Raw genomic sequence first — 21,862 nt, 5'->3', positions numbered from 1 at the left:
AATCCAACCTTATAATACTATATAACGAAGGGTCACTAAAAAGAAAAGGAAAGGATATAGATTAGGTACTCATTTGATCCTTAAGCTTCTTATCACAACAATCATACATTGGATAATTGTTAAAGACCAAGCAAAACATGTCACAATGGTCATTAAAAGGGAAAAGTTCTGAATAATAAGGACCCAAAGCAATTAAAATTATACCCTTTTATTCACACTTAAACCCAATCAATAAATATAAAATTGTAATAGACACTTGAATAGTGGCAAGAACGTGAAAAATCAATGAAAGGATTAATGAAGTAAAAGAAACTTGTATAGAGATGTCCTTCCTTGTCTCCATTATGACATTCTCTTATTTAGATCAAGGCATTAACCTTTTTTAATATAACATTATTCTCTAATGAAGAAATTATTCCTCTCCATGAACGAATTATGATTCACCTAAACCTCAGATTTATTTTAACCTATGGTTTTCCTTGTGGCGAGGGGGATTTCTTGCCCATTTGGTCAAAAATAGCATTTGAAAGGTGTTCAGAGTTCCCACAAAGACTTACAATAAATCCTAGTTTTACCCCGATGTTAGTGGGGGTACATTGACCTTTTTAGTGAATCATTCACCACCATTGTAAGCCTAAGATCACAAGTCAAAGCCTTGTAAAACCATTTGAGGCCCTATATTAGGTCTCTTGGACCTTTCCTATCAGTTTAACTCTGTATACATTGTGATTGATCGAACCATGCCATGTCCCTTGAAAGTTGCATCTAGGCGATCTCATCCCTAACGAGATTAGGGGACCCTGTGAGGCCTCTAATGAGGACTCATGGTTTTAAGGGAGCCTGCATTTGTAGGGGTGATCATTGATGTATGGACCAATCCAATGCACATCAAGGTGCGCCTATGCCATTCCACATTGTCACTATCTATAGAGTTTGTAGGTGACCTTGGCTTTGGTGCAATATTACTCATGACAAATCTCATAGCTAAGCAATCTCTTGTGACAAATTTCATGTTCCTCGAGGCAATTCATGATTCTCAATGCAAAATGGTCTCGATGAACAAAAAAGTCAACTCAGTGTCATATTATAGAGCATGATGAGAGGATTCCATGCCATGTGTAATTTTCCCGATCTAAGCATTTGGTGGCTAATTACAGCTCAATCAAACTTGGTCAACAATATAAGAAAACCCACCAAGGGGAATTTCAAGCAAAGCATAGAATTGTTTGTGACATGCATGACGTCAAAAGTGTTCTACTCAATGAGAAGAACAAAACCCACATTTTAAATTTTGCAAATCCTCAAGGGCATTAGAGATCATCCACTTGAACATAATGATGTGCCAAAAAAAAATTCCAAGAGGCTTAACAGGGGGAACTTGACAGAATTTAACATATAATATGTCAAAATTGGTCAACAAAACGAGAGGGGCAAAACCCATGTCTTGGCTTCTCTAAATTCTCAAGCACGTTAGAGCTCCAACAAGGCATCATAACATGGCAGGCAGGCGATGGTATTGCATTGTTGGGCAAGATATGAAGATTTTGAGAGATACCCAATTCATATTCAAGTTAGTTTTAGCACACCCAAGTGCCAAAATTGTCAAAAAGTCAAGGGCATTGAAGATCCAACTTTCATGTGGCTAGGTCGAATTACTAAAGGGAAAAATCAAGTCAAAAAAAGTCTTTTTTAAAATCAACTAGCCGTTAGAGGGTCTAACTAGCTATTGGAGACCCAGTGGACAAATTAGTTTAGCAATGGACCATGAGCAAAAATAGCTTTGAGCTAACTTACAAAAATTTGTCCAAGATGACCTCCTAATGGGTGAATTAAAAATTATATTGTAATATTTTATAAATTAATTTACTAAGTCTCCAACATGTGGATGACGAGTAAATATTTTATCAAGGAAGAGTCAAACTAGCCATTATAATTTTTTCTATAAATGGTTAGCCTCTCCTCATTTGCAAATCGTTGTTGTCACTTGAGACAAGTGCCATATAATAAAAAGAGCTCATTCATTTTGCAAACATTTGTTCTGGAAAATTGTGGAGTGGTGATTGTTAATATTTTCCATCTTGCTATTGCCATTGAGTATTGAATTACTTTTAATCTAATTTCATTTTGTTAACTAGTAGATTTATCTTAAAACTAATGTTCCTTGCCACTAAGGAGATAATATGCTATGTGGAAGCAAATAACTAGGGTTCCCCACTTGTTTGCGTTGGTTTTGCGGGTAAATAAATCCGAGGGTTCTAAACCGCTTTGTGAGAAGACTTTATTATCTCAAGGGCTTGTTATCTTGCCACACAACGAGATCGAAGGTTGGAGATGTCACATAAGAGGACCACTCCTAAGGAGAATCGAAGATTGCAAGGTGAATTAAGCCAAAGTGGGGGCGGTTTTGTAGGTAAATAAGTCCAAGGGTTCTAAACCGCTTTGTGAGAAGTCTTTATTATCTCGAGGGATTGGTATCTTGCCGCACACAAAGAGCAAAGGTTGGATACATCACATAAGAGGGCCGCTGCTAAGGAGAATCATAGATCACAGGTGAATTAATCCAAAGTGGGGGCGACTTACGGAAGGACCAAGCCCACTCCCTGGACATAAACCGGGCATAGAAACTTAGAGAGATATCTACTTCACACTCCAGCAAAGGGTGAGACTCCATGGCACAAGTAAAGAATTCCAACAACCAAAATAATGAATTCTTCAAATTTCTTTTATTTTTTTGCATTAGGATAGGACTTCTGCTTGTTGGTTTTACTACCATATTAAATTTATAGCAATTTTTTGTAGGGGAACACTAAATAAATTGCTAAATGAATGTTGTGAGAAATGTTGGGCAAGAGGGCGTTTCAGGGAAAAAAACAAAACTGAAACGTTGAAACACGTTTAGTACAGCCCTAAAACGTGTTTCAGGCCGTACTGGCACATTTCACAACCCTGAAACATGTTTCAAGGTCGTAAATCCACGTTTTAGCTATAAAGTGACTTTCGTCCAGTTTTTCTTTTGGCAATTAAAATATTTTTTGGATGTTTCTATATGGCTCTTGCAAGTTATAAAAAGACTCCCACCTCATTCCCTCATCACATGAATTGAGCAATTTGTTTCACTTGGAGAAGGGAGATTTTAGCAAGTAGAAAAAGGAAGAGAGCAATGGTTTCAGCTAGGGCATTTTCAACAGTGAGCAAAGGAGATTTCAACAGCAAGAGAGAGATTTCACAAGCAAATTCAGAGTGGGGAGTTTCTGGCTACGGCATTCTTGGTTTTTGGCTCAGCTACAACCATCTTTCTCTTGTGTTTTGTGGCATTTTGGGGTAGCTTCAGCTACAAAAAATTAATTTGGGTAAGAAGCATTCATTTTCTTAGTTTTTTCCCACTATTTCTTCTATTTTTCGAGGGTTTATGCTTCCAAAAATGTGAAAAACGTTTTTTCTTTACAGATTTGTTTTTTTAAATTTTTTTGCAACAATGGCTTCCAACCAAGGTGCAAATTCAACCCCCAAGTCCAACCCAAGAGTTGACTATTATCCTCTTTGGAGGCATGTTCAGAAGCTTCAAAGATGTGCAAATGGTGGTGTTGACCCTGTCGCCTACACCTACCTACAAGTCAGTGAGAAAAGCCTTCAACCCCACAAGGTGTGGTTGGTGGCAGGGAACTCAGAAAAGGGGCTGTCACACTAATCCCGACTCTCTCCATTTGAGCTATCTCCTAGGTTAGCTAAGGGGGGTGGTCCCTAATGAAAAATTAAGTTAAAAGATGTGAGTTTCTAGGAGAGTGTTATAGTGAAAATGGATTACTTTTAAGGATTAATGGGCAAATATGAAGTGAACAACTTGAAATAACAATGCTAATCATAAATATGATTAAAAACCATAAAACCAGTGCCTTATAAGGGATTTGCTCAACAATTTAAAGATATATTTGCTCAAAGTAAAATGCAATGCTCTCAAAAGAGAAAACAAAGTCACCCTGAAATGTAAATAAGAATTGTTAGCACAAGATACGTAAGATACAAAATGATTTTGAGATAATCAACTTTATAAATCAAAACATGTGAAACATATCTTGCCAAAACCCAAAAATTAGTAATTAACTTGGAAATGTAAAAGAAAAGAGGTGCTAAACCAAGACATCAATAAGCAATTAGACTTGAAACATGAAAAGAAGACACTTGTTTGAAATGATTACAATACTTGCTTTTAGAATAGACTTTGCATATGAAAACTCAAACCATCAAAAGACAAGTAAAGTAAATGTAATGGAAAGTGCTCTTGTTTAATTTTATTAATTAGCTCTACGACAAGATTACAATTTAACTCTTCAATCCTCAAACCTCACCCTCGCCCAATGATATGGATCTCACAGTGAGGAGTCAATAGAGGAGTAGAGGATCTCTAAGATGTCTACTTCAACCAACTTATGTTGGAGGTAAAATTTTAATGAGGCTTGGGGCCTTCCTACACTTAAATGCCTAGATGAATGCAAATTGTGTTAATTCCCCAAATTAAAATAATGATACATGCAAATGCTTCAAAGAGATTGATTTGCAATGCTTGAAAATGAAATAGTGTTCAACATAAGTTGCAATTATAACTTCAATTGGAGGAATAAAATTAGCTTGCAAGTGTTGCATGTGTTTCATCAATGAATTAAAATGATACAAATAATTTGCTTGAAAGTAAAATTTGTTTCAAATAGACAATGACAATAAATTGCTCCAATATTCAAGATAACAATGTACCATAAAATTGAAGCATGTATTCAAGTGCTCATGAAACAAATTACCAAGGTAAATGGAAACGAATTAAAGTTTGTTAAGAATATAAAATGCTTGCATGTAAAGGATGAATTGCTCAAAGTAAAGTGTAAGCTTGTAGCTCCAAGCAACAATGACAAAGAAAATGCAAAGCTCAAATGAAATTGTAACAAACTTTAACTTAATGAAATGTGATAGTGAGGTTGTGTTAATTCCCAATTAAAGCATGCAAGTGAATGAAGTATGAAAGCTTAAACCATGCAAATGTCAATCCACCCAAGAGAAGTCTCCCTCTAAATGGGGAGATAGGATACCATGGGAGAAATCCCAAGCTCCCACAAATAAGTTAGATCTTTTATTAATATTACAAAGAGAAGAGGGCCCTTCAAAGTTCTCAACTATACTTCAAGGAGAGTCTTCACAATAATTGCTTGAAACTTGGACACTAGACCTCTTTTCTTGAGAAAGTAGTGACAAGATCTCACAAAACTTATGCAAAAGAAACAAGGTGTGAGTTTCCTCCAAATGCCCACGGCTTAGAGAGAAAAATGGGCAGCCCTCTAGTGAACTCGACTTGGCCAAAATAAGCCTCAAAAGGGCTCACGACATCCTTGGAAATCGAACCCCCAACACTTGCCAAAGGCACTGCAAACACTTGTTAGATGTTGCGGGAAATTTCTCTTCAAAATCTGCCACACAAGAGTTGGCAAACAATCCAAACAATGGCTGCAAAATAAGTTAAGTATTAATGGAAAAATCAGCAAGATAAAATGTATATGTACAATTATAATTTACAGAAGGCTAAGCTAAAGAGTGAGAGTAAACTCTGATTTTTGTTTAGCCATCTTCAAGCTCTTAGATAGCAAATGAAAGAAATGAAGTACAATGTTTTTTTTAAAAGAAATTTAAATTTAGAAGTTCTCGGCTTGTGTACAAGCTATGGGCCGAAATCCCTGCAAAACCACTTTGTAAGATTAAACTATGAAGGTTCAAAGAACAAATGAGAACTCCTTTAAGAATGTATCAAGAGTGGTTTGGTCTCTCCAAAGACTTCCCCTCGCGCTTGATTCTGTAATCCCAACAAAATGTTCCCTTTACAAAACTTCAATCAGGAATTAGTTCCATATAGATTTAGCAATAAACAATGATAGGAAACTCTATAGATTTATTTAAAACCAAGTAGAGCATTCTATACCTAGAGCATACTTCTAAATCAAATGTCAATGCAAGATAGCTCTACATTAACAAATCTACAAGAGCATATGGAAGAAAATTAGATCAAAGCATGAGTAAAAGGAATTATACCAATGCTCAACAATTCATCACACTCGAAAAGGAGGAACTCCTCATGAATGAAACCCCAAAGTCTTAATTGATATTTCTGAAAGTGTACAAGGCAACAGCGCTTCCGCAAGCACAATAGCTAGTAACAATATTCTACCATGTGAGAGCCCATGGCTCTATTAAATAGAGAGTTGGGAGCAAATCCCAATGAAGAATGACAATGACAATGGTATTGGAGCCAATCCCAATGAGAAATTCGAATTTGTTGAATGGAGCTCCAATGCCAAGTGTAAAAATCGAATTCTAGCAAGTGAACATCATTTTCTTCTTCCCTTATGTGCCAAATTCGAATTTTATGGTGGAATGACAAGTGTATATGGGTGGTAACCCATGTGGGGACAATTTCCCACAAAAATCTCCACCAAATATTCTCCCAAATCCTCCCAAATGTGCATTAACTTCACAAATTCGAATTTCCAAACAGCTTTTTCATTTAATGCCAGAAATTCAATTTTATTTGAGCACATGTCCTTTCCTTGATTTTAGGAGTCCACATCACCTTGAGACTTCACTTTAACTCCCCCATAATTTTCCACCTCATTTCCACAACATTTAGCATGTGTGGATATTTATTTTTCTCCATTTATTTAATTTATGGCTTAATTAATTGCCAGATTTCCCACTAAACTTAGGAAAAGTGGGTTTTGAAGGTCCAAAACACATTATTAACCCCTCAAAGTGTGTCATAGTAGAAAGTTGAGAGTGAGAGGTGTAATTTTGATTACTCATACCCCATACAACTTCTCTAGACTACACTTATTACAATTTAAATACAATTTTATTTGTAATTTTTGACCTGCGGGAAATCTAAAAAAATTAAAAAATGACTACCTAGACCTAACCAAATTCCACAAAAATTTTTGTGTGATCTAGTATGGTAATATACATCAACTCTAGACACTAAGATGTGTCAGGACCTCAATCTTCAAACCGTCACCCCGGCTTTGGGGTAAAACGTGAGTGAAAAAACCTAAAAAATTATCCGCCTCTGAAAAAGAAGGGATAATTAACCAGATAAAAAAAACACTCCAAGGTGTACTCATTTGCTGATCGATTCCCAACATCCTAAGCTTGTTACAGACTCAAAACTCATCATTACTAGTATCACTTATTACAATTCCCCGTAGGGTGTGGAATCTGGGTACAAGAAAGATGATGAGAATATAGAAGCAGAGTTAAAAACTCTGTTGACTGACGATATCTGATGGTACAAGTGTCCTCTGGATCATCCTTGGGCATGGAGTCTTCATATAATCATCAGGTGCCACTCCAGTGGTCAACAGGTGGCTCATGGGAATGGCAATGTAATCTTTGCAGTAATTCGTACAAGGGCTCCTACCCAGGAGTGAAGGCACATCTTTTGCATGGAGGAGGAGAAGGGATCGTAGGTTGCACAAAAATAACAGACCCAATGGTGAGGAGGGCATATCAAAGAGAGCAAGATGAGGCAAATGGACTTAAAAGAAGGCATGAAGAGCTTACTCAAGCTACTCCTCAAGCTCCACCAAACATTGAGCCAAGGATTGTGGTTGAAGCAAGGAAGAGGAGAGCCACTCAACAACAAGAACAACCACCATCCAAAAATACCAGAGGGGCATTCGCTTTAGTTCAAGATAGCAAAATTGCTAAATTGGTGAATGTGCAAGCAAGAGAATAAGCAAATTCTAGAGTGGCTAGGATAATTTATGCATGTGGTATCCCATTCAATGTTGTTCGCTCTCCTTACTGGCAAGATATGATAAGGGCAGTTAACAATGCTCCCACAGGGTAAAAGGGCCCCAACTATGAGAAAGTCAGAACTTAGCGTCTCAAAAATGAGAAGGAGCCTATGGAGGATATCTTATCACCGATTTGTTCTTCCTGGAGTAGCTCTGGGGTTAGCATAGTCTCAAATGGATGGACAGATACAAGGCGTAGGCCATTGATAAATATCACTGCCACTTCACCAAAAGGAGCAATGTTTTTAAAGACGGAAGATTGCTCAATACAAGTAAAAGATGCACAGTTCATTGTTGATGTTATAATAAAATCTATGAAACAAATAGGACCTAACAGGGTGGTGCAAGTTAGCATAGATAATGCACCACTTTGCAAAGTTGTAGGTTTAATTATTGAGGGGAGGTATGACCACATCTTTTGAACACCTTGCATTGTCCATAATCGGAATCTAATCTTAGAGGAGATCAACAATAAAGTTCCGTGGATAAAGGAAATCACAGGGGAAGCAAGGGAAATCATTAAATTCATCACCAACCACCACCAATATCAAGCAATATTTCGAGAGTACTCCAATTTGGAGTTGTTAAAAGTTGTTAAGACAAGATATGCCTCAAACTTCCTAATGTTGAGTCGCCTTGTTGAGAGTAAGCAACCATTAGTTTCTATGGTGCTGCAACTCTGAGCTGAGTGGAGACAAGAAGATTTGGAGCGGAGATACATGGCGCATAGATTGTGCCTTGATGAGGAGTGGTGAAGCAATATAGAGTTATTGTTAAAGTCCACAACCCCTGCATTTAAGCTTCTTCGGAATGCTGAAACAGACCAACCTTTCTTAGGAGAGGTATATGATGGCATAGATACCATGGTTGAGAAAACTATGGAAACCATTTCACAGGAGTCTCCACAGCTTTTATTGGTTGATGATCATTTTGTTGATTTAGTCAAAAAAATCATTGTTGATAGGTGGAACAATTTCAACACTCCATTGCACACTTTAGCACATGCCTTGAACCCCAAATTTTATGATGAGGAGCTTATTGCTCAAAGCAATGGGAAGAGGAAGGCACCCCATAAGGATAGCGAGAAGGCTAATGGGGTGAAAAAATCCCTTATGAGAATGTTTCCAGCTCATCTACACATGGAGGTGAAGGAAGAATTTGCCAGTTTTGCTGCATGATTAGATGATTATTTAGATATATCAGCTTTGGAGCAAAGAAGCACCATGAATCCAGTTAGGTGGTGGATTTTTCATGGAGAAAATGGCGTACATTTGCAAAACCTTGCCATTCGTGTTTTGTCACAAGTGGCGAGCTCTTCATCAACAGAAAGGAATTGGAGCACCTATGGTTTTATTCGTTTGTGAAGCGCAACAGATTGGGCTCATAGAAGGCAGAGGATCTTGTTTATGTGCACTACAACCTTCGCCTTGCATCTCGTAGGGGTCCAGAATATAGTAGTGGTCCTTCTAAAGAATGGGATGTGGATCCAAAAAGTCCTGATTTGGAACTCTCTCTTGCTACCCTGAATATTGAGAACCGTGAGCCTAGATTGTAGAAGTGGAGTTGGCCAATCATCTTCGTCAACTCCACCATCCACTGTTGAGCATGCTTCTGCTCCTATTTTTGACAAGGATTATGATGATGAGGATGAAGATTGAAGACTATTAGTCTTTAGTCTTTATAGTACTTGCAACTTCATAGTATTTATTGTGCTTGCAGCCTCATGCATATAATAAAGGTTGATTTTGAAATTTGGATATATAGTAAAGGTTGATTTTGGATATATATATCATGTTTCCCCGTTTCCAAAATTTTGGGGGTCACGTTTCGTACCAGTACCTGTTTCGGAAACTCATACTTATTTCCCCGTATCGTGCAACCTAAGCTAAATTTAAACCCCATTTAGGTACAAGTTACCATTGTTTGCATTTTATGCTTGTATCTAGCCTTCTAGTGGCAAATTACCAGGTGAAGAGGGTGTTTTTCTTGCTGGACCTACATTTTCAGCCATCATAAAATAAGTTCCACCAGTTTACAGGTAAGCATCTTGTACTAAAACTAGTAATTTTTAGCTCTATACTTGTTTGCCGGTAAAATTTTCACATGAGAGTTGAATAAAATTTATTTTCCAGCCATTTAAATTAAATAATAGTTTTGGGTTATTAAACATAACCCAAAATTCTGAAATCAATTTCCAGCTAGCTAGAAATTGACTTTTCAACCCAAATTTGACAAAGAGGAGGCCCCAAAGCCTCTACAATCACCCTCTATCATTTCTACACTCTGGGGTAACTCCCTTGAAATGTTTTCCACATAGTATATTGGTTGTTAAAGCAAATTAGCTACTTGTCCCTATGTTTTAATGCAGGGTTTACAAGTTTGTTAATTTGGCAACTTAGTGACAAATTCCAACCATGGGAAGAGATTCCTTTTTTCAAGAGGACCAATTTTGACTATTGAAGCACTCAATTTGGACAAGGGAAAGTGTAATTTTGAATTAAAGTCTGCATGTGCATACTTGATTAGGTCAGCCCTAAAGCAAATTGGACACCCTTGGAAGGTTATAAATACAAGTGACCTCAACCTCATTTGGACAATCATCTTATATCATTCTTCTATTCTCTTTCTTGTTTTTGGTTCGCGCAAGTCTGAGATAGTTCGTGGAAAGTTCGCTCGCACAAGTCCGAGATTGCAGGGTCCAAAGCTCGCACATGTCTAGGGTTTTTAGTTTCCGACCGTAAGCATGACATAGGCAGATTTTGGTCATAATTGCAGGCTCGTAGGCTCATGTGTGCGATCGAAGGGTTTCAGCCACACGCACGTCACTCTCTAGGTGCAGTTGGGACCTAGGGTTTCGTTGTTCAGTTGACTGCAGATTTCTCTCATTGATTGCAGAGTTTGGTAGTGGACCGCAGACAGTGACAGTTGATTACAGGGCTCTGAATCAAGGTTTCGAGTATTGGCATTGCTGGGTTCATTTCATGGACATTGTTTAGTTGATGTTGTTGGATAGTTGTATGGATGAAGATATGGATCATTGTACTCTCTTTTGCTGAATCATTCAATGACAATCTAATAAGAAGAAGAATTTGAAAAGGTTTTCACTATAGTGGGTTTTACCCTAGTCTCCAACCAATCCTGATGTCTCTATGCGTGAATGTTTTTCTTCTATTGTTCCTTTATGTTCCGCTGCATAGGTGATGATGTTGTTCTTTCCATATAATTGCATATGATGTTGAAAAAAGTTGTAAATATTAATAATGTTAAGTTACTATGGGGTGAATTTAATATGCAAATATTGAAATGCAATTATAAAAGCAAAGAGCAATATAGCCCTAAGAAAAATTAACATGGTATCAAAGTTGGGTTGAAGAAAATTCAATGAAATCACCCCTAAAAAGACACCTTTGATGGAAGCAAGAGAAGACAGTGGAGACCTAAAAGAATACTAGTGTTTGAAGGAAACCCTAAGCAATTTGTGTATTAAGGTTTGATGGATATTATGAGGTTAGGGTTTGGAAGAAACCCTAGATTATGACAAAGATTTGAGATATGCAATCTAGAAACCCTAGCATGATCAATGTGAAGATGTTCAAGCACTTGTGACAGATTTGATGTAGCCCTAGATGGGATAGTCTCAATTAGGCCTTGGTTATTGATGAAGTTGGTTAAAATATTGAAGGCAACAATGTTATATGGACAATGGATAGTCATGACTCTTGAAGGTTGGTTCAAGAGGGAGATGATCACCTCTCATTGAAGATAAGTACTTTTAGATTTATGTTACCTCTTTGTGATTCTATTCTTGTTTAAGTTTATTGCTTTGATTATTACTTATACTTCCTGCATGTATTTGAGTATTTGGATACTTCTAACCTCCTGATGAGTTGTGATAAGTGGATCCTTCTTGAGGATCATGGCTAGTGCAAGAAGAGAAGAACTAGCGCTGGAAAAGGAAAAGAGGCACTTGATGAAAAGTTGACAAAGTGCTATAGCTGCCTATGTCAAATAAGAAGGTGCACAGGTATTTGAATACTACAAGGTATGTATGGTGCTTTATTTCAATGTTATGTTTCAGCTGCAATATTGGATGGCAAGGTAAGCCCTAAGGTATGATGGGAATGTCACCTTCACAAATGGCTCATGCATATGAAAGTTTGATTCATGGTACTTATGATGAGATGGTGCACTTAGTATTGGACAAGTATCTTACATTCTATTAAGTCATGGTAAAGCTACTTAGAAACATTGATCTTTGATATATTGGTCTACTTGATATTTCGTAAGCATCTTTTATTTTAGACATGATGGATTTCCTGATCCCATTAAGAAGGCTAGCACATTGATTCTTATATATGGTAGCTTGATACTATTGATAATGTTTGTGATAAGAATGATAACCATGATGATAGAAGTGTAACAATGAGATTGATATTCAGGATATTCTTGTTGACCGTGGTTAGGTTTTGATAAGCTTAGTAATTATGACATATGGTAAAATTGGATGCCCTGATTTGATGATTGAATGAATGTAAAAGAAGTGATGAAGTGATTATGATCCTTAAAGTATGATGAAGCACTTGACAACTGCCCTAATTATATGACTCTAACCCTTGATGAAAATTTGATGTCATGTGAGATGATGAAGTAGTTGATACTGACATGTTATGACCATGATGAATATATATGTTAGAACCTGATATAGCTTGATTTTATGATCTGACAGTTCTACGGATGCATGACAGTGTTATAGACAAGTTGATGACTTGAATAACAATGATTGAAGGGGTTGTTCATTCAAAGGGAGAAACTCTCCATAAGATCCCTACACCTATTATCATTTGCATTATATGTATAAAAGATTCTTTATTGTTGAAGTTTTTTGACATAAATAGTCAAATATTTGATGTTGTAGTTTCTCAACCAAACAGAAGAAAGCCTATGGGTGCGGTTATGCCTATAGATCACAAAACTAAAGTTTTAAGCATAAAATCAGGAATGCACCAACAGTATGACAGTCCTACAGATATGGAGTAGACATCAGAAAGTCCTATGAGCAGGGAAGTTTGAATGTTTGACTTACTATAGAGAATGTGAATGTGTTGACTAAACTTGTGTTTGCAGGTGACCGGAATATGCATATCAATATGTCATTATGATTTAACCATTGAAGCTAGTGTATGACAATATTTGATAACAATTGCAAGGGTTTGACAAGATTTGGTTGATTGGTATAGATGAGCAATGTTTGGAGTTTTGACATGATGCTTGATAGTTCATAAATATGCTTTAGAACATTGACATGATGCTTCATATGTTTTTGGCTTATGGATTGATTGAATTCATAGAGATGACAAATTAGGGTTTTTACTTGATGACTAATGATTTGACTTGATATCTGATGATTTGCCTTGATGACAGTGCTATGTGAGCATAGTAACTTTCAATGACTAATATTGGTATTCAATAATGATTTTGTATTGGCATCATTGTCATTGACACAATGGTTGAAGTATAAACTGTTGTGATTGCAGTAATCTCATATTATGATGCAGGTGTTCTACCACATGACTCTTGAGAGTCATTATTGGAAAGATCAGTGGGCAATAGGATGGGTTGAGATGTGCTCTCCTATATCACCTATTACTCGATATGGGGTTGAAGATGCTTTGCTCCCCCATGAGATTTTGGGTTGAGATGTGCTCGCCGATGTGATTTTTGGGTTGAGATATGCTCCCCTATCCAGTTTCAGGTTGAGACTAAGCTCCCCGATGTAGTTTCAGGTTGAGATGTGCCCCCTCATATTGTTTCCGATTGAGTTGTGCTCTCTGACGTAATAGTGGGTGGCAGCTTAGCTCCCCTCCAATGTCAAATTCTTCTTCGTTTAGATTCGAGAATGTTTAGCATATAAGCAGGTACAATCAAGAGATGAGCAAGAATAAGCAGAGATGAACCGAGATGAGCAGTGATGACATTTGATGTCAAGATACTTGAGACAGGATATGATTTGATGACAGGATACTTGCGATGATTATATGATGTAGTTGGAATTTCTCCCTAGTTGAGAGGGAGTGTTAATTTGGCAGCTCAGTGACAAATTCCAACCATGGGACGAGATTCCTCTTTTCGAGAGGACCAATTTTGACTATTGAAGCACTCAATTTGGACAAGGGAAAGTGTATTTTTGAATTAAAGCCCACATGTGCATATTTGATCAGGTCGGCCCTAAAGCAAATTGGACACCCTTGGAAGGCTATAAATACAAGTGACCTCAACCTCATTTGGACAATCATCTTGGATCATTCTTCTATTCTCTTTCTTGTTTTTGGCTCGCACAGGTCTCAGAAAGTTCGTGGAAAGTTCACTCGCACAAGTCTGAGATTGCAAAGTCCAAAGCTCGCGTGTGTTTAGGGTTTTTGGTTTCCGACCCCAAGCACGACACACGCATATTTTGGTCATAATTGCATGCTTGTAGGCTCATGCGTGCGGTCGAAGGGCTTCAGCCGCACGCACGTCACTCTCTGGGTGTGGTTGGGACCTAGGGTTTGGTTTTTCAGTTGACCGTAGAGTTCGGTAGTTGACTACGAACAGCGACAGTGGATTATAGGCCTCTGAAATAGGGTTTTTAGTATTGGCATTGTTGGGTTCATTTCATGGATATTGTTTAGTTGATGTTGTTAGATAGTTGTATGGATGAAGATAAGGATCATTGTACTCTCTTTTACTTAATCATCCAATGACAATCTAATGAGAAGAAAAATTTGAAAGGGTTTTCCCCATAGTGGGTATTGCCCTAGTCTTCGACCAATCTTGGTGTCTCTATGTGTGAATGCTTTTCTTCTATTGTTCCTTTATGTTCCGCTGCATTGATGATGATGTTGTTCTTTCTATATAATTGCATATGCTGCTGAATAATGTTGTAAATCTGAATAATGTTAAGTTACTATGGGGTGAATTTAATATGCAAATGTTGAAATGCAATTATCAAAGCAAAGAACAATATAACCCTAAGAAAAATTAACAAGGTTGTCATACTGGACAACGAGTTATTTTAACTCATAACTCCTTAACCAAACCTCAAAATCAAGAAATAATCACATATTTAGTTAGGGCAACTCTAGTAGACCAAAATCCATAGGTTACTTGCTATATCTTTGAAATATTTTGGCTAATAATATGTGTTGTAGAAATATGCTTTGCTTTTAGCGCTATTTTTTACGCAAGATAGTGGACAATTCAAGAACCTCTCCAAACCATTGACTCCATACAAGGCACTGGATATAAACCGAAGTTGTAGAGGAATATTTAAGGACACCTCCATTGGCTGCTTAGGAGGTGTTGGGCCTAAATAGCGGAGGTTTCGGCCGAGGTGATAGTGGGTCCCTGCCATGTGTATGCCCATCTGCTGTCAGGACCTTAGCGACCCTGCTAAAAGGATCGGTAACACCTCGCACCGTGTCCTTCTATGGCATGACTTACAGTGGATTTGACATTTATTTTAGATCTGTTTTTATTGACTGAATTGCAAAAATTAAATGCTTAAATTACAGTTTTTTATTCATTCTAAAGGATAGGCTTTATGAATATAGCCATGTAACAATGAGATGAGGAGAACATGGAGCAAGTGTACTTTATCAATTAAAGAAGAAAATGAGTACCTCGATATATACCTTAAGGTTTCTTGTCTCGGTTAGACAATAGGCTGGAAGAAAGACCTGTTGATTACATCTTTCCAAATGATCTTTTGTTTGTAATCATTTTTAATGATCTCCCACTTTGCAGTGATAGTCTCTTTTAAAAGGCCTTTGGCATATGTGAAGTCAAGGAAATGTTTCTATAGAAGCAGTTCTAAGCAATATTGCATATCCTGAGACACTCGATGGAATATTTGGTGGCCAAGATTTACATGATGAAAGTGCAGCTGCATGTGGCAAGTGGTGATTTTTGCAATATCTGACAAGTTTTTTGGGCCCCAATCAATGAATATTTTGCGACTCCAATCAAAGGGAAGGGAATTAGGTATGCAAGGCATTTGATGTAGGCATCAGTGAAGTTGGAACCAGATAAACAATCTTGCATATCATGAGAAACTCGACGGAATATTTAGTGGATGAGATTTACATGATGAAAGTGCAGCTACATGTGCAACGGTGATTTTTGCAACATATGGCAAGTTTTTTGGGCCCCAATATCTTGGTCAACAATAGTTCTGCTTGCAGTCATCCGTATGATAAAGACACAAGATGTTGTAGGTTTGATGCATTCATTATTCTGGTCAACGTATCGTGATAACTATATGATCTTCCGTCGCGTAAAACTCTCAGTATCAGCCAACCAAGACTAATAATTGGAGCTCATAGAACTCCAATATTGTCATTGAACTTGGGGTACCAGCTTACCAACATAAATAGGATCCATAGTAGCTACTGAGAGGCATCTAAGACTTTGGGATCCAATGACATACAGTACAAATGTTTACAATTTGACAACCCTTTAAAATGGAGTTACTTTGACTCGTGAGTTAATCCTTTTCATCCTTTAGAACTTTAGAAAACTCTTCCTCTCTAATAATTGTACATAGGGCTCTCTCAATTGACACACCATTTGCTACTGAAATTCTATGTTATCCTTTTGGGATGGGAACTTTAAAACAACTAACCTCTTGTTTTCTTCTTGTTAATAGCTGTTTTCTTAAATCATAGGCAATTTTCTGCTTGAACTATCTCCAAGCTAACTTCCATGTTATAAGACTTCACAGACCAACGGTTTCAACGAACTAACAAACTGGAAGAATATTGGAAGACTGAAGTAGTCTGCCCTAGATTATGAGGCCAAAAGGGATATAATATGTCAAATGTCTACAAAATGAAAATTTAAACAAAACCAACATCCTATAGGCTATGAGCACAATTGCATTGCATCGAGCGAATTCATCTCCATTTCATTCGGAAGTAAATTAGAACTCACTATAAGATTAAATACAGGCTCTATTCTCATCAATTTGCAGCATCACATGCTCTATAACAGTTATTTACACATGCAACCAAAGAAGTGGTGGATCCCTGCTATCCTAGATCATAAACAACAGAGTAAGTGAAATTGAAACAAAATAAACAGCTTCAACGACAGCTGTTGTAACATATGGCAAGAAATATCCTTAGCTCATTTTTCCCTTTTAACTTGTTCATTGAACAGAAAAGCATCTGTTTATGTTTTTATTTTCTGTTGACACGGAGCTTTCCATCCCTGTTATGGCTAAAATTCAAATTGCCGTGTTGAGCTAGTTTGTTGCATCGACAATGTGAAATTTACATCAGCAATAGATTTAGGGTATAACACATAACATAGATATGAGAAAACTAATTTCCACTCTGAGTAATTGGGCCAATAATTTGGCGGTAGAGTATTTGACAGCAGATCAATAGGTCAGTGGTTCGAACCCAGCTGCACTCTGCGCTGGTTATCTGGCTGTTGTTTCGGGTAATAGTCAATGTACAAACCTGGGTCTGATTCCTGGCTCGTGCACTCACCGTTTAACTGTTTCAATTCACAGGTCATGAATTAAGTACCAACCCAGCAGCAACAAGCACTAATGGTAGAATAGTACCTTGACATGGTACAGACCCAGGTTTGTTTTTAGGTTTATGATACTCAATTTGTGATAGCTTAAGTAGGCTTAATGGTTAATAACAGTTAGTATATGTGTTTCTTGGGTTTGACTCCCGGCTTGTGCACTCACCGTTTAGTTGTTTCAATTGACAGGTCATGCATCAAGAACCAACCAAGCAGCAACAAGTCATGAATTAAGTACCAAACCAGCAGCAACAAGCACTAGTGGTAGAATAGTATATTGACATGGTACAGACCCAGGTTTGTTTTTAGGTCTATGATACTCAATTTGTGATAGCTTGCGTAGGCTTAATGGTTAATAACAGTTATTATATGTGTTTCTTGGGTTTGATTCCCAGCTTGTGCACTCACCGTTTAGCTGTTTCAATTGACAGGTCATGCATCAAGAACCAACCAAGCAGCAACAAGCACTAGTGGTAGAATAGTATCCTGAAATGGTACAGACCCGGGTTTGTTTCCTGGTTTGTGATACTCAGATTGCTTGAGTAGGTTTATATGTGTTTGTTCCATGAAAACTGCAAGTTTAAAACTGGTAGAAAAAAATTAATACATTTATAAACTCAACATTCTTACACAATAAGTAGATTTCGTACATCATTTTTATCAACTCACTACCCTGTCCCTGCATTTTTAAAATTAAATTAAATATAAACTTAATAGGATATGTAGACGTTCATAAACATAATAGTCAAACCATTGTGATGAGCGTAATTTTGTTACACAAATGAGTAGATCTCATACATCAATATTTATCAACTCATTATCCTATATCCATTTAATTAAATTATTATTATTTATTATTTATGAAAAGAGACTCGGATCATCAGGGTTTTTTCAAGAAAATGTTTTCATTGTTGGTTTTCTTCCAATAAAATGATTTAATTGTTGGTATTCATCAAATAAAATGTTTAGGCGGGCTTGCAGACGTAGATGACTTTGCAGAGAGAGTTCATGGAATTTTGAGGCGGTGCATTAATTCTGAGCTAAATCATACCCTGTGGTTTTCTTCTGTAATAGAATAATCACTGACAAAATAAAGTGCTCTTGCCTTCTGTAGGGAGAAAACCAATACATACCCTTTGATAGAGCGAAGCAAGAATTCCGTTGCTGAGGAAGGATAGCGGATGCGCTGCAGAATGTTCATGGAAATGGAAAACTAATTTGTCTCTACCCTTGATGATAATCATAACACCACGGAGGCGATCTGGGTTCGCAATGGAACGTTACACGGAATCGTGCCAAAATACAATTTCTAATTGAATTGAGGGGAGAAGCTTTTTGGCGTCTAAGTCCATGGACTTGCACGGGATGTCGGATTAACTTGCAATTAACTCGTAAAGACGTTGGTCTCGTAACTGCTTGAAGTGTAGTTGGAAGTTATATCACTTCGGCTAAATAGGTCACAAATAGTTTTCCAAAATAAAAAACATGATAGATACACAATTTTATTAGTTATGATGATTCGTTGTGTTGTGTTATAAAGGGATAGAATAACAATGATATGTTGTAAGGATAGAAATGGTTCAGTTATATAAATTAGTTAAAATTTATTTTAATCTTGGATTTAGTAAGCATTAAGAAGATTAAATCTCTCAAGGTGAAACTTTTTTTTGAGTGTAAAATTTGAGGAAAAGTTTGTACCTCGAGAGATTTGATCCTTCTAGGCGCTTATAGATTCGGGGTTAAGATGGATAAGTTGGTTTCACTCCTGTGCAGCTATAAAAAAATTGTTGAACATTTAATTATTTTGATCATTTTAAATACATTAAATATGTATAAGATTAATCTGGTCATTTTAATTTTAAATTTGTTCAATCACCTCAGTTTGTTGAGATGATAGAGATTGTTAATAACGTGAATGTTGAAAAATAATGAAATAAAAATTTTGAATGCAAAGTAACAATGTAACAGTGTTGAATGATAGAAAATGGGAATAATAAGAATGTACTCAATTACAAATCGTCTTCATTGTGATCAATCTCAAACTATTTTCTTTTGTTGTTCTTGTTATCACTCCAGGAAACTCTCCTGGGTTGCAGCTCAGAGATGCCTGGTAACATATAATCTTCAATATTGCTCTCAGAACTATTGGAATGGATGATGGTTTGGATCAAATCCGATAACCATTTCAGCTCTATACTCACTCAATACATGCATGAATACCCTCAACAACACAAGGCTTTAGACCACTAATGCTCAATAGTTTGTAGAATTAATGGATAGATGGAGAAAACTGACAGTACCAGCAGATTGCATACATGAACATATATGAATGGCTAGCTACAGGCAACAAATGAGCTTACTGACTATACTGGCAGATGCATATATAATAACACATATAAATGGCTAGCTACAGGCAGCAAAGAAGCTTGCAAATCTAATATATCAAAGTAGAGATAAGATGATAGTTATCTGGCCTTAAACATAGAGAAACCTGAACAAATTGTTCAAGTGCAAGCATAGAACAGAAGAGAAATGGACATTGAACATATAACAGCAAAAGAAGCTTGTATTACTAAAGAATGTAGATGAGAAGCTTGAATGAACAAAGGAGGAATAATCTCCAAAAGTTGAACCCCTATTACATCTCACTAACAGTTATTTATAGCCTGTTTACAATGCTCCTGAGCTCTTTAGAAGGCTCGGAGTCTTACTCTACCTGATATGCATTGTTTAACTGATTTGATACCCTCTAGGCAAGCATGGCTCGGCGGTTTTCCTCTTTCTGACAGAGGAATAATGACTTTCAGATATTTTGGTTGCTTGTTGCGCTGTCTGGGAGTTCTCCTGTGCCAGAGAGGCTCCATGATGTTTGTTAGTGTGGCTGTTGCACTGTTGGAGCTCCCTGAACTTTTTGTTTCGGGCTGCAGTGTGTTGTGGCCCTTCCAATGTTTTAACAATGCATGCTTCTGTTGTAGCAGAACAGTGCTGCCTTATGGTGGACCTTTGTTGAAAATAAATGTATATTTCTGTTATAAACAAAAGACACAACAATTACTAATAAATCCCTCCTTCCCTGTCCTTTTCAGACTTCAAAAGTCCTCCAAAAGGGGATATATATCTATCGGGTCCGCCTTTGGGTAGCTATCGCAAGTCGCATTCAGTCTGGCCTGTGTATTTCCCTTATATAATGAAATATGCGAAAGCACTGCAAAATGCATAAAAAAAAAAGCTTTAGGCGAACTTCAAATTTCATATATTCCACTTCCCGAACCCTTTCGTGTCCAGGTCTTTATCGCAAATCGCAAACCTAGCTTCCCTTTGTATTTCGTTTATAAAATGAAAATACACAAAAATCCATTGAAAACGACCCTTTGCGGATTTGAAATTTTATACGATATCATTCCCGAACCCTTTCGAGTCTGGACTTTATCGCTTTCGGTGGTGCCAGGCTTCCTTTGTAACTTTCGTTATAACGAAAATATACTAAAATGTATTGAAACTGGCTTTAGCGCGGATATAAAAATATATAAATTCCCAGCTATAATGTCGTCGGGTCTGGCTTTTTGGGTCGCCTGCATGTATGTGCATAGGCCCTACCCCTTGGTATATAGCCGATGCGATACAACGCTGCGATCCGATCGCAATCGCTGATCGCTCATTCCCCGGGCCTTATATATATATATCTATATATATATATATATATATATATATATATATATAAAACATAGCTCCCTGCCGATCCGATTGTCAGCGATCGCTAATCGACGGTGTCATGCGCCCACCTTTAGACTGTCACCTCTACCCGGCTGATATGCGATTTGCCGCTTGGATCCGGGCCGTTGATCGGCCAGATCTAACGACATTTGTGAAATGCCCAGTTTAAGCCTGCGGTAATGTTTTTTTTATGGTTTTAGAGTGTTTTGAGCCTCCCAATAGTGCATTTCTGCCCTTCCAAGGGCTTTCCTCTTGCGTTGATTTTGATCATTAGATGATCTTTGAGCCAAAATTTAAAATGTCAAGTGCATTGATGGATCCATTTGTGGGCCTTTTGCCAACAAGGCTAACAGTTCTCATTGTCACACATGTTAGTTTTCCCATCATTTTTTATAGATCATATGAAAATAATGGTTGAAATCGTATGCCATTCAAATCTTTATCTCGAGCTATTGTAGTAAACAGTGTACCTTGTCTCTCTTGCTCTCCAATATTAATAGTAGATTTCTCCAATATCAAACATTGTGACTTATGGAGTGTTAAACCCCAAGTAAGTATCAATAATAGTTGTTTTCTATGACCTCGTTCGAATGCAAAGTGACTAACAACGTTGAATGATGGAAAATGTGAATAATAAGAATGTAGTCAATTACAAATAGTTCATAGTTTCAAGAAGCAAACATTTTAGGTAAGTGGATATTTTATTTAAGATGAAAATTCAAGTATTTTATTTATGGTTGAATTACTAT

The 21,862-nt window shown here is 37.1% G+C and overlaps 1 protein-coding gene and 1 pseudogene across 1 annotated transcript in view; both read right to left on the bottom strand.

Annotated features, from left to right (window-relative positions):
- Positions 1 to 18,812, bottom strand: part of LOC149264889 (uncharacterized) — an 89,146-nt gene extending 70,334 nt beyond the window's left edge. The window contains exon 1 of the mRNA XM_089429029.1: positions 18,533 to 18,812. The gene's annotated coding sequence lies outside the window, so the exon portion shown is untranslated. The remainder of the gene's footprint in view (positions 1 to 18,532) is intronic.
- Positions 1 to 21,862, bottom strand: part of LOC149264887 (uncharacterized) — a 158,733-nt pseudogene that overhangs the window by 1,685 nt on the left and 135,186 nt on the right.

This window comes from Pinus tabuliformis, chromosome 6, assembly GCF_031772625.1.
Source record: "Pinus tabuliformis cultivar Carrire ecotype Pingquan chromosome 6, CPIR1, whole genome shotgun sequence".
NCBI classification, from domain to species: Eukaryota; Viridiplantae; Streptophyta; class Pinopsida; order Pinales; family Pinaceae; genus Pinus; species Pinus tabuliformis.
The sequence above is the reverse complement of the archived record's forward strand: the minus strand, read 5'-3'. Positions and strand labels throughout refer to the sequence as shown.